The sequence below is a fragment of the Daktulosphaira vitifoliae genome, unplaced genomic scaffold (genome assembly GCF_025091365.1).
Source record: "Daktulosphaira vitifoliae isolate Bord-2020 unplaced genomic scaffold, ASM2509136v1 Scaffold_1, whole genome shotgun sequence".
NCBI lineage: Eukaryota > Metazoa > Arthropoda > Insecta > Hemiptera > Phylloxeridae > Daktulosphaira > Daktulosphaira vitifoliae.
In genome coordinates, this window is record NW_026099572.1 from 73,471,076 (window position 1) to 73,485,307 (window position 14,232).

Below are 14,232 nucleotides of genomic sequence, written 5' to 3' on the forward strand. Positions count from 1 at the left end.
ATTTATAGTAACAAACAGTTTTTATTGATAATTATTGTGTCAAGCCCTTTAAATTTTTATACACGTTAAAGTAAAGCAAAATATAACTTCTTTATTATTTTTATCATTTTTCCGTTTAAATTACAACATTAAATTATTAAATATCAATTTCATTCTAAATTTAAAAACTATAATTTGTATTTATTCATATCTTATATTTTAAAATAAAAGACCTACTAATCAGGATATAATTAAAGAAATAAGAGTTGATGTTGCTTTTGTAATAATCCACCAATTGCCTATTTAAAAAAAAAAGAAAAAATTGATTGGGAATTTTTTCTGTTATTCTCCAAAATTACTCCTTCGTTGACTAGAATGAATCATTAAATAGACAATTTTATGAGAATTAAAACAATGTTATTTTTAAGATTAATATGCAGTCAGAAAGTTTTATAATTATTATTTATTGTAAATTTATCAGAAAAANAGAAATGTTATAATTACTATTTATAGTACATTTATCAGAAAAACTCATTATTTTTTTACATTTTTATCGTAATAGAACACTTAAATAGAAATCATAGTAATCATTTCTATGTAATTTTTGGTATTTAAAAAGATTCTACAATTGAAATATCCAGAACTGAATTAATTTTAATGATTTCCTTTAACTAAAAAAAAAAAAAATTATTATTTGAATCCCTCTTGTGGGCAGGTAAAGGGTTAGATTTATAAAAAAAACCAAATGATAGATAAAGACATGCATCTAAATAAAAAAAAATATNAAAATTTACTTTTTCAACTTGACTTTTGAAAGTGTTCCGGAAAAACTGACACTTTTATATATATCTTAAATTAAAGCTAATGTAATGTACTTTATTATAAAAAAAAAAATTTTGGACTTTATTTTGTCAAAATTAAAAACTATCTAAATATTTGCATCGAAGCGTTTTTTTTTGACAATGATTTTAATATCACTATAATATTATCATTATACTTGACCAACTATGCTACGTCACCACTGTGCCGCGACCCCCTTGTGCTGGGTTTTATAAAATCAAAGAACTACTAATCAGGATATAATTAAAGAAAATAGAGTTGATGTTGCTTTTGTAATAATCCACCAATTTCTAAATGAAACACTATCTACAGATTTGCATCGAAACGTTTCTTATCACTGTCAGATATTATCTATACTTGTCCCATCTATGCCTCGACTCCACTGTGCTACCGTTTTGTATATTATCTTTCCACTATTTTACTATAAACTATCACAAAACTTTATCAAAAATTTTTCATCAACTTTAAAGAACCAAAAAAGTAGGTTAAAAATGAAACTTTGGACTGGGATTTTTGAACATATTAAAAATCAAATCACTAAAAATCTGAAAACAAATTTTTTTTTCTTTTAATTATTTTTTTATATGTAAGTAGAACNTTCAACCGCCCAACACAATGAACTATACATCATAGCGGGCCTCACAATTTCATACTAAATTTAATAATTATAATTAGTATTTATTCTTATATTATATTTTAAAATCAAAGAACTACTAATCAGGATATAATCAAAGAAATTAGAGTTGATGTTGCTTTTAAAATATTTCACCAATTTCTCTAAAGGAAACACTATCTACAGNGCTTTTGGAATAATCTACCAATATCTCTAAATGAAACACTATTTACAGATTTGCATCGAAGCGTTTCTTATGATAGTAATATTATTCACTGTCAGATATCATCTATACTTGTCTTATCTATGCTTCGTCCACACTGTGCCTCGACTCCACTGTGCTACCGTCTTTTTTTTATGAATATTTTCTACCGTAATATTTCCTTAGCGATATGAGGATGTGTCAGATCAATAACCGGTATAAAAATTCTGTTAAATGTTAAAGGCCAATTCCAAATAGTTTGGATAGACGTTATGAGATGATGATAAATTTTTATGTTTACTAACTATCCCGTAATAATCTGAAGAATAATATTCTCGTTACTGAGATTATGATTTCGTTATATCACTAGTTACACTGCAATACAATGGATAGTATTTTGTTTAAATAATTATACTTTCATTTTTACTCAAAATAATCAGCGACATATTGAGAAGTAATAAATCAGGGTGATTCTTTTAAACCCAATTCAACCACTTGTTAATTAGTCGAAAAATAAATATAATATTGAGAATTTTACTTTTGATTGCTTTTAACTTCATATTTTTCTGTATTTATCAATCGGGAAATATTTTTTATATTCATCCCTTCTTATTAGACCAGTTTTTATTAAGTTATTAACAATTTAAAGTAATGACTGAAAATTAAGAAGGATGTTATTATTTGTTTCACTAGATATTTGTTGGCCTCGCATATCATTGTACACAGTCCATAAATACATTATCAATAAGACTAGAAATTATGTGCATTTACAAATTCTGTTTTTAATACCTTGAAGGGTCCCAAGTTAGTACAACTTTTTTGTATGATGATTATGTAGTGTAGAAATATTTTTCGTTTGAGAGAAATAAACACCCACCCTTCACAAAAATAACTATAACTTCGGTAACAACACATTACTTAGTTTTCAAGACAATTAATTAAAATTTGTACTGACTGAATGTGTTTTTAAATAAATTAATAAAATTAATAAATGCACATAATACCTTGGCTTAATAATTAAAATTGTACTAATTATTGGTAAAAATAATCTTATTTTCCTTTTAGGTTGCCTTTTATATATTTTTGTATTTGCAACAAGCTCTCTAGACCACAATAACATGCAATTACACTATTTAGAAAATTACACAAGAACACAACATTATTTACTTTAGACAATAGATTCTATATATTTCTTACAGGCATGTATGTGCGGTTGACGGTTTTTATATTTTGTTTAATGCTTATTTATGCTACATTTACTAGTATCGTGTTACACGATTTTCAATATGTCCTTTTTTGTAGAAATACCGTTAAAATTATGCACATATTATTCATTAATGTTTTTTTATAAACATACTTAAGTAATTAACTTTTATTAAAAAAGGTTTGCTTGGAAACGAAATAATACTTAATACGTTACCACTCAAATAAGCTTATTTTAATCTTTATAATTTATAGAGAGTGATGTGATATTAGGTGTTATAATTAACGTATTAACTATCATTGAGTTCTTCTCACATATCAATAAGTACTTTTTCCAATCAAGACTTATAGCAGTGAATTGAATAGTTTGGATTATTTGTTAAAACTTGAGACGTCAGTATTTTTTAAGGACTAAAAGCAGTGTAGACAGCATTACAGTGCTCATTCATAACTGTTTAAAACTCTTTCAACAACTACCTTTTGATAAATGATAATGAATAAGCTAATGCTATCTACGCTATGCGGTAAAATACAAAACTATTCTATGCGTTATGTCAATTCATTATAAATGAGACAAAAAAAAACAGATTGATGAGTATAATTCATAATTGTTTTCCTTGAAATACTTGAGTCATAATTTTGATTTACAACAACATATCTGTTGTCGTCGAATTCATAAATAAATTTTACGCAAAATTTTTATAAATTATAAATATTGCTTAATTTTTTTAATGGAAATTTCATAAAAAAAAACAGCAATCCATTAAAAAAATTAGATTTTATATCTAGAATAGAATTCTGATAGAAAAATAAAAAAATGATTAACATAATAAAATTAAAGTAAATAAACAAGAATAAAAAGTTCGTTTATTTACAGTTTAGCAGCCTAAAGACAGTATAAAAATTGATTACATTTATTATTTCAATATTATTTTAAAAATGAATAGACATTACAAAGGCTATACTATGTCTTGATGAATATATTTTTTTCTGTTATTTATTGCTTTGATACTCATTTATCGTGAGTCAGTCGGTAACATGAATACAGAGTGATACATTTATCATGAAAAATAAAAATAATATTGAACATTTTTTTATTTTTGTGCAATTTATGAATAACGAAGCATTTTTTATTTTTATCGTGTGGCAACATACATAATTAATTAGTTTGTATCGTCGACAATTAGTCTAATTAGAAAACTAACTGGTCAATATCAAATTTTGAGTCATTATTTTGGTATTTATTATCAATTTAAATTAATGGCTAAAAATTAGCCAGATGTTATTTTTATAATTAGACATTTATTGGCCTCACTCCTTTTTTACCTTACGTATAAAAATCTCAATTATTTTCTAAATATTGGTTCAAAAGTTGTTATTGACCAATTCTTTTCTTAATTAAAATTTTATTCAACAAACAAACCATTTACATATGTGTGTTACCAAATCAGTACAACATTTATACTAGTTTTTTGATCACTCCGAAATTGTAATAAATATGTATAGTCCTTTTTAATTTAATATAATAAATAAAATCACTAAAATTTGAAAAATTAAATTTGACATTTATATAAAATATAAAGGATGAACATAAAAATTACTTCATGAATGATAAATTGTAAACAAACATTTGCCTAAAAGAAACCAAAACAAAAATTCTCAATAGTATTTTTATTTCTCTACCAAATAAGTGGCTCGTGATAAATAACCACCCTGTATAACAATCATATGTATTTAGACTTTGATTTATTTTAATTTTAAAGTACAATAGTGTACTTTCGATGAGTTTATAAAAAAGTGAAACGATTTGTAAATCATTTCACTTTTTTCTCTATTGTAACAAATGTGCAATTAAACTTTTTCTATTATTTCCAAGTTTTAATATTATAACTTATTATTAAAAAATAAGTTTTACACATAAAAAAAAATAATTAAGAACAAAAAAAAATTATTTTAAATTTATACTGATTTTGATTATTAATATGTTAAAATAAGGAAAATGACATATTTAACCTATATTTTAATTGTTTAAAGTTGATTTTTGTGAATGTTTATAATAAAAAATTTTAATTTATTTTACCATAACTTTTAGCTCAATTGGGAATATTGAAATTGATATCATTAAATAGAAAAATTTATGAGAATTAAAAAAATTGTATCGTTAATATTAATATGCAGTTAGGAAGTTATAGCAGTATAAATTTAATAATAGAAAATATAAAATCGTAAATTTTTCCATGGAAGTCGTACGTTTTTCTTGAACTTTGATGTCTTTGTGACCACCACGACAAGTCCAGAGGTCAAATTTTTTAAGGGTAATATCTTCAACTAAATACGAATTGTAATCATTTGACGTATCGTTAAAAAAGTAGGTCAAGTAAGGGTTGGCAAAATAAATCGTAGCCACAAAAAAAACCACATAGCAAAATAATAAATAAAACAGGCGGATTCGAACCTCGTAACCTAAACGTGAAAAACACAAGTGTTAGCGATTTGGCAACTGTTCGTTGCCTTCGACGTACGATAAAATTATCAATTTAAGCTAATTCAAATTTAAAAATTACTTTTTCGATTTAAAAAAGTAAAAAAATATTACATTTTTTGGTTATATTCGGTGGCAATTTACTCATAGACGATAAGGTGTCAGTACAAATTTTTTTTTTTTAATTTAAGTATATAACAATAGCCTTAATTTAAGGTATATATAAAAGTGTCCGGAACATTTTCAAAAGATAAGTTGAAAAAGTTAATTTTTTGTAAAAAAGTTATCATTTTGAAACTCTTCTTCTGGGCTGTTAAAGGGTCAACTGTTCACAAAAATTAATAAAATAATAGGTAAATATCTAAGGTATCTATAAAAAAAAAATTTATATTGATTCGGTCATTTTTAAAAAAGTTATGGCAATTTTAAGTAAAAAAAATTGAAAAATGTCGTAAATTAGCGATATTTAAATTTGTAATTTTTTGGGGGATTTACCCTGTTTACGGGGAACGAGGGAATTTTTTCCAAGTTTTGAGGATAATGTCTTCGACTAGATACGATTTGGGATCTTTTGACGTATTGTTCATTAAAATCGGTCCAGCGAGAGCTGAGAAATAATGGTAACAGACACAAAAAAAGAAAAACATATCATAGTAAAACTAATACCTTTTCAGCTTCGCATCGAAACTAAAAATTAGCTTTTAAGTTATAAATGTTATAAAATTAAACGTTCACAGACACAAAAAAAAAAAATAAATAAAAAAATACACATCATAGGAAAATTAATACCTTCTCGGCTTCGCATCGAAGTTAATAAATATTAAAAAATAATGTGTATTAAATTTTTTTGGTGAGGGTTTGTGGTAAATTTTTTTCATGATTTCAGAAAACCACCGAATTTAAAAAACAAAATAAATTCCTTTTTAAATATTTATACTAGCTTAATGTCAAAATAAATATTTTCGAAAAGTTGTTATAAAAATTTACTCAATCAAATGAAAAAAAAAAAATTAAATAAATTTTATTTATAATTATAATAATCCATAGTGAAATGTAAATGAAATTAAAAATAATTTTTTTTAGAAATGATTTATATAGCAATATTTTACCAAAAAATTTGCATTATAATAAAATAGTAATAAAAAAAAACTAATAGAATTTAAAAATTAATAAATTCAAACTTAATTCGACAATAAATGCAATGGAACTGAATGATTTTAATTGTCTATATGGAAAATAAGGTCTAAGTAACTTTTTAATTAATCAATTTGGAAACTAGATACGAATTGTAGTCATTTGATGTATCGTTAAAAAAAGTTTGTTAAATAATAGCTGAGAAAATAAATGAGAGCCACAAAAAACACATAGAACAATAGTTTTAATATGAATAATAATTTTCACACAAAAATAGCATTCGGTAGCAATTTTCACCACGAAGATAAGTCCAGAGGTCAAATTTTTTTTTTCCATGTTTAAGTGTATTGCATTAAATTTAAGTTAAGATATATATAAAAGTGTCAAACCTTCCGGAACAGTTTCAAAAGTTAAGTTGAAAAAGTTTATTTTTTGTGATAAAATTGTCATTTTAAATCCCCCCCAGTGCGCAGGTAAAGGGTCAGATTTATAAAAAGAATATACCTAATAATAGGTGAAGACATCAAGCATCTATAAAAAAATAATTATATTGATTTGTTTGTTTTTAAAAAAGCTATGGCAATTTTAAGTAAAAAAAATTTTTAAAATGTCGAAAATTAGCGATTTTTAAATTTATAATTTTTTGGTTGATCTTTGAAATTTACTAATTCATACAATTTCCAAAGATTTATAGCATTATTAAATTAAAAATATAAAAAAGAATTATTTTACAAAAATCGTAATTTTTTATTAACTTTGATGCCTATTTTCACCACGACGACAAGTCCAGAGGTCAATTTTTTTTCCATAATAAAGTACATTGCATTAGCTTTAATTTAAGATATATATATAAGTATCAGACCTTCCGGAAAACTTTCAACATTTTTTTTTTTGGGGGGGGGAGTCTCCGTTTAAAAGGAACTTTTTCAAATTTTGAGGATAATGTCTTCGACTAGATACGATTTGTGATCTGTTGACATATTTTTCATCAAAATCGGTCCAGCGAGAACTGAGATTGATCGTTCACAGACACAAAAACTCATCATAGTAAAACTAATACCTTCTCATCTTCGTATCGAAGCTAAAAACACAAATGAATTTTCCAAAGCATATATTATTAAATCAAGTTTATATTTTTAATGGACGATTCGATTTTACTCTTTAAAAAATCTTATTAAATACTGAAGAAATAAATACTGAATTAAAATAATTAATTAATACTTTTGACGTAATAAAAAATTATGATATACCATAATTAAGAGGATGCCCATGAATCAAACTCCCTTGACAACATAATGTTATAAAAATTATTTAACATTATTTAAAAATTACTATTTGGGTCTTTTATAAAAGTAATGTTACATTTTTTATTCAATTAGATTGCATAGTTTCCTTTAGTTAAACTTCCTTTATGAAAATTCTGAACATGCCACTATAGATATATATATTTTTAACTCATGAATTTAATTTTTGTTTCTTAAATAAATGTATTTTGGACAATTTGATTGATGTTATTACTTAGGAGGTGATATATACTAGGGTGGTCCTTAATGTATAGATGCGGAATTTTTTTTTCAAAATTTGATCGGGTTACCCCCGGAATTTATTCAAAACTATAAAAAAATAATTTGTGTCAAATTTCATTAATTTTGGCCAACCCTAAGCCGTGCCTCAAGAGGGTTGAAAATTTAATCATGAGAGTAGTTTTTTAATAATTGTAGTTTATCTCAAAATTTATGATTTGTACATAAAAGTTTATAAGAAAAAAATTGTAGATATGAATATTTTACATAAAAAAGTTATTACTAAAAAAGACATAAGTCAAATATTTACCTCACAAAAGTTAAAAGTTCAACCAAATATATGTTTAAGAGTAAAATTCTGAAATTTTCACAATTTTAATATATACGATGAAAGGTTTGCGTTATAAAAAAAAAATGCTTGAGTAAAAGTTGTTTTAAATTAAATATTTCATATTTTTTGTTAAAAAATAAACAGTTATGAATTTTTTAATTTATAAGTATAAGTTAAACTTAAACTTAAATAATAAGTTTCGTTCTAAAATAGTTGTAAAAAGACAACGAATCTTTTTATTCTTTTAAATAATTATAAATAATGCAATATAAAATTTACACATTATAAATTATTACAATATTTTACAATATCCAAATTCATGTATAAATTATAGAAATATAAATAAAAAATGAATAAATAATAAAAATAATTTATCCCATTAGTGTAGCTTTTTTACTGTTAGGGAATTGATTTTGATATCGTGTTACAACATGTAATATGTACTGTTTTTGTCCCTCGTTTTTAGATCCTATCATATTAAAATCCTCCATTAATTTTACCGCACGCTCTGCAGTATCATTCACTACTTTTAAATTATTGATATTTCTTGACATTTGCAATAACTTGAATTTTCTTCCCATATAGATGGGTCTGTTTCCATAAAACTATAATCAATATTAAATCGATCAAAAAAATTTAAAGTTTTACTTGCCACAAAATCTTCTATTTTTTTATTTTTTATAAAGTTTGATACTTCATTGAAGTCCAAATATATGCGTTTATTTTTTATGACATAATATTCTTCCCCATCGAAATTTTCAGTATCAATTCTTTTAATGTTAAATGCCATTTTAGTTTTTGTCTCGTGTGGAATATGTTTATCGAAAAATGCTAAAGCAATGTTGTCTGAAGTTAAATACCATAAATGGTTAACAAATTTTTTCAAATTATTTTTAGGTAATTCTTCATCTATGGTTTTGTATTGGAAAATATTTTTTAAAAATTCTAAATCTTGTCGAGGCGAAAAAGCAGCAATTGGTGCATTAAACTAAACTTTGATTTATAAATTAACCAAGAAAATGCATATACTTGAGATTGAATTATATTCTTTTTGTGTCAACTTGAATTCTTCACGAAAAATAAATATTTTAAGAGTATAAAGCGCTTTTGACATCTATCAAGCATGGTGAATCGCTCCTGGAGCTCTAAATAATACACCTCTAGGTGGAACTCCATTTAAAAAAATTACTGTTAGCTCAAGAAATTCTCTATAATCTTGTCTAAAGTGGGATAGTTTTAATTGATTTAAACAAAACTCTAAAATATGGTCAATAGAACTTTGCAAATTTTCAAAAATAAATCGTTCGTCGATACCAGACTTGTAATTTTCAGTATTAATTTTTGGCCAAGACTTTTGAAAACGAAGAAATAAGGGGACATTCGGTCCTGAAATTATACCAAATTTTGTGTCAAATGTACATTTTAAAATAATCTCGTAAATATGATGATGACACGGAAAGTATAAAATGTTTTTTTCTAACCATTGTTCTAACAAAACACACGTACCTCCAATCCTACGATAATTAATATTACTATTTATATTTTCAATTCAATTTTGAAGGATACAAAATTATAAATAACAGTTAATATAGTTTTAAGTAAAAGTAACAACACGGAAACGGTGATTTTTTACACAAAAATATTAATTTTCGTTTAACTTCGACTGAATAAAATAGATAATAATAAACAATTGTTTTATTTACCTGTGTTAGTGGCTGTAGTATTAAAACACATAGCTTTTACGTGGTTTGTTAAACCCCAATCGACCAACGTTTGATATATAGCCTCAGCCTGTGATTTAGAAGTTCCGTTTAACATCTTTGGTACTGCTAAATTAGCAGTGCTAATAGTTGGTCATTTCCATTATTTGAAATAATTATAGGTAGTCTATCAACTATTTGTTTACTACATAAATCAGGTAATAATTTGCCGTCCCAATGTAAAACTAAGGCATTGAGATTAGTCACAGAAAATATGTCGCGAATTTCTGTAGCTAAATTCCAACGCATTTTTTCACGATGTCGTTTAATTGATGACCTATTAACTATGATATCATTGACATCATGCCCTAATGATTCAGCCATTGCAACTATAATGTGCACTGCGTCTCAGTCGCTTATTTTGCACCTATCTAATGCTGAAGATAACTTTAAAGTCATTATGTCTGATGTACCTCTTTGTTTTATAGAGCTTGATATTGGCAAAACATTAGTTTTATTAGACGGACCCGGTGAAAAATTAATATTTTCTAAATTTAATATTTGATCTTGAGTTTTTTTAACATTGCCATCAATCAAATTACTGAAGTCATCATTGTTTACAACTATAAAACAATATAAATTAATGAATATAATGATGTATAAATCGTTGTAGATAATTTATAGATCGTAATATTTTAATCTAACTCACAATTATCAGGCAAACTTTCTCCTGTGTCGTCGCTTGTAGAACAGAATTCCATAGTTTTAGCTAAAATTTAAATAAAAATTGCATATGACTGAACAATACTATACTATTCATTGTTTATTTATAACTCAAAAAACTTACTAGTTAATTTGAATTCATCTTCATTAAATTTTCTTTTTTTCTCAAATTCTTTTAATTTTTTAAATTGCTTAAATTTAAGTTTAAGTGTTATATGTATAATTAAGTGACTTAATTAGACTAAATTTAATTATTAAAAAATAAAGCTCTATGAAATATACTTCATTAATTTATTACTTGAAACATTAAAACAAAATACAACTCTAAAATACACTAATACAAAATTTAAAAATATATTATTTATATATTTTTAATAATAGTATAAAATGAATGATTGATTAGCTGTTACTATCAAACTATAATATATATTCTAACAGTGGAATTTGATTTTTTCTTATAAGAAAAACAAAGACGTCATTTGGGTGGACACAACTAGGCTTTTTCCCCAGTCTAAATTTTCAATACATATTGAGGCCGTATAGTGTTTTAAATTGCAATATTAGCAAGACACAAAATATCAAGAATGTGATGCAGCTGACATACTTTATCCACTCATTCTATGCACATGTGTATATTATTATAAAAAAAATGACACTTACTCATATGATTGACTTTGTCGGATGGTATTTCCACATTAATTGGATTTGATTTGTTTTCAGTAGATATCTCGACGTTTGACACGTCAGGAGTTTTATTCTTACGATTTGAATTAAGAGTAAGAATTATTTACTTTGTCTTCATATTTATTTGTTAGTCTAAGTTTTTTACGTGAATCGTTAACGTCGTTGAGATGGGCTCTCTTCTTTGATTGAAAAGTCTTGGAAGTTTCAGGCTTTTGAATCCTTGAATCCTCGTCTTCATCAAATGTTAAAAGATCTTTATAAAATTTTATAATTTTACGTTTACTTGGACGTTTGCCAACATAATGAGGATTTAAACGTATGTTGATGTCGATGACAGGAGTTCTATTCTTTTTTCGATACATCTTGTGGGTTTCAGAATTGTTAATTCTTACATTTTCTTGTTTACCAGAATTATTTACTATTTCGTCTGCATTAGTTTTTTTACTAGACATATAATAGTCTATAATGTCTTGTGAAATTCTTTCGATCAATACAATCGGATCTATAAATTCAAAAATTATAAATATTTTTTTGATAAATATTTCATGTAAAATATTTAAATTGTAAATTAAAAACAAAATATATTAATATAAAATAAATTAAGCTTACTTACAAGAATTGTTAATTTTTACATTTTCTTGTTCACCAAAATTATTTACTATTTCGTCTGCATNTCGTTCACCAAAATTATGTACTATTTCGTCTGCATTAGTTTTTTTACTAGACATATTGTAGTCTATAATGTCTTGTGAAATTCTTTCGATCAATACAATCGGATCTATTGATTCAAAAATTATAAATATTTTATGTAATATATATAAATCTTATATTAAAATATATTAATATAAAATAAATTAATCTTACTCATATGTTTGACAGCTTCGGAAGGTATTTCCACATTAATTGAATTTGATTTGTTTTTAGTAAATATCTTAGCGTTTGACTTATTGCGAGTTGGATTTTTACGTTTCAAAATTAACGCATCAGAATTTTTTACTTGTCTTTTATGGACAGTTGTTTGTTTTTTAGTAATTTTCTTAACATGGCCAACATTAAGTGTCTTTTTTGATTGAAACGTCTGGGAAGTTTCAGGCTTTTGAATCGTTGTATCCTCGTCTTCGTAACATGTTAAAAGATCTTTATAAAATTTTATAATTTTACGTTTACTTGGACGTTTGCCAATATAATGAGGATTTGAACGTATGTTGACGAGAATGGAATTTGATTTTCTATGTCCAGTTTTTAGATGGCTTATAGTCTTTTTGGTTTTGTTTTTCATATTTAACTTTTCGTGCAGAGATATAAATTAAATATCTGACTTTAAAATATCAAATATTAAAGAGGTTTTGGGCAACTTTTGTGGGGTTTTCGGGCTTAAGAAAATTTCCGTTTCACACCTAAATCACCCGTGACTATTAAAAAATATTAACATAAGCAATATAAATTTGTAGTCATGGAAACAAGAAGAAAAATTTATATAAAAACAAATAAATTGAAATAGACAATCGCTTTTGCATTATGTAAAACGAAAAATACATTGGCCATTAAAACTTTTAGCCAAAAAAATTAAAATTAAAATTATATTTATTGTTGTAAAAGTTTGTAAAATTTCCATTTTCTTCGTATAAATTTTTTTTTATTGTTGCATATTATATTTTTATAATTTTATTTGAGATATTGAAATAAAAAAATGTGTAAATTGACCTAAATAAGTTTCAAAAATTTTAAGGTAGACAAATTAGTTATAAACTCACGTGAAATTAACAAAATATAAAGGGATGACATATTTATTATATGAATATTTTTTTATAAATAATGATTAATTATCAGTCTTATCAGTTATTCTAATTTGATCAGATATTGATTCTTGTTCTAACCATTTAATTTCTTGTAAAATAAAAATTATATAAGAATTAAAAATTTTTTTTTAAGATAATATGCAATTTATTAGTCATGGAGTATTTTTTATGTTGGTATGGACCGTTAGTATATTATAATAAAAAAAATGTATTTTCTATAATTCGAGTAAAAAGATTTAAATTTTGGCAATTTTCTTAACTCTAAATGGTAACTTGATAACTTTATTTTTATCAATAAAATAATCCGGAATAACGTTATTTTTATATAACAATATGTGTTATTCAAGGAATAATACAATTTGTCTGAGTTACATAAAGAAATTATTTTATAAATTTAATTCACATTTATATAAATTAGTAAAATTGATTTCAATTGCTACACTTTTAATAGTGTAAACATTATGATACGCTCACTGATGATTAAGTTTGAACGAATGTTTCGATGACTTATGAGTTCAGGCGTTCCGTATAGGCAAGCTAACTTTCAAGTTCTCGACAAGTGACGTAGACGCGCACTGTATTTACCAATCGAGAAAAATTGTGAAACGGTACTAGGGACTCAGGAGGAAAGCAATAAATGTGGGCAATTTGATTTCCGAGACTTGGTAATTTACAAAAAAAAGTTGACAAAATAGTACTAGAAATTCAATTTTGTTGAACTTTTAACTTTTGCGAGGTAAATATTTGACTTTTTCAGTAATAACTTTTTTATGTAAAATATTCATATCTACAATTTTTTTCTTATAAACTTTTATGTAAAAGTCATAAATTTTAAACGGCTTAGGGTTGACCAAAATTAATGAAATTTGACACAAATTATTTTTTTATAGTTTTAAACAAATTCCGGGGGTAGCCTGTTCAAATTTAAAAAAATGAAAATTAAGGACCACCCTAGTATATATCACCTCCTAAGTAATAGCATCAATCAAATTGTCCAAAATACATTTATTTAAGAAACA

General features: G+C 24.8%; 1 protein-coding gene across 1 annotated transcript in view; it reads right to left on the reverse strand.

Moving 5' to 3' along the window:
- LOC126894519 (V-type proton ATPase catalytic subunit A) overlaps positions 1-10,287 on the reverse strand; it is a 256,069-nt gene extending 245,782 nt beyond the window's left edge. Inside the window, exon 1 of the mRNA XM_050665583.1 lies at positions 10,277-10,287. The gene's annotated coding sequence lies outside the window, so the exon portion shown is untranslated. The remainder of the gene's footprint in view (positions 1-10,276) is intronic.
- Positions 10,288-14,232: the final 3,945 nt, after the last annotated feature.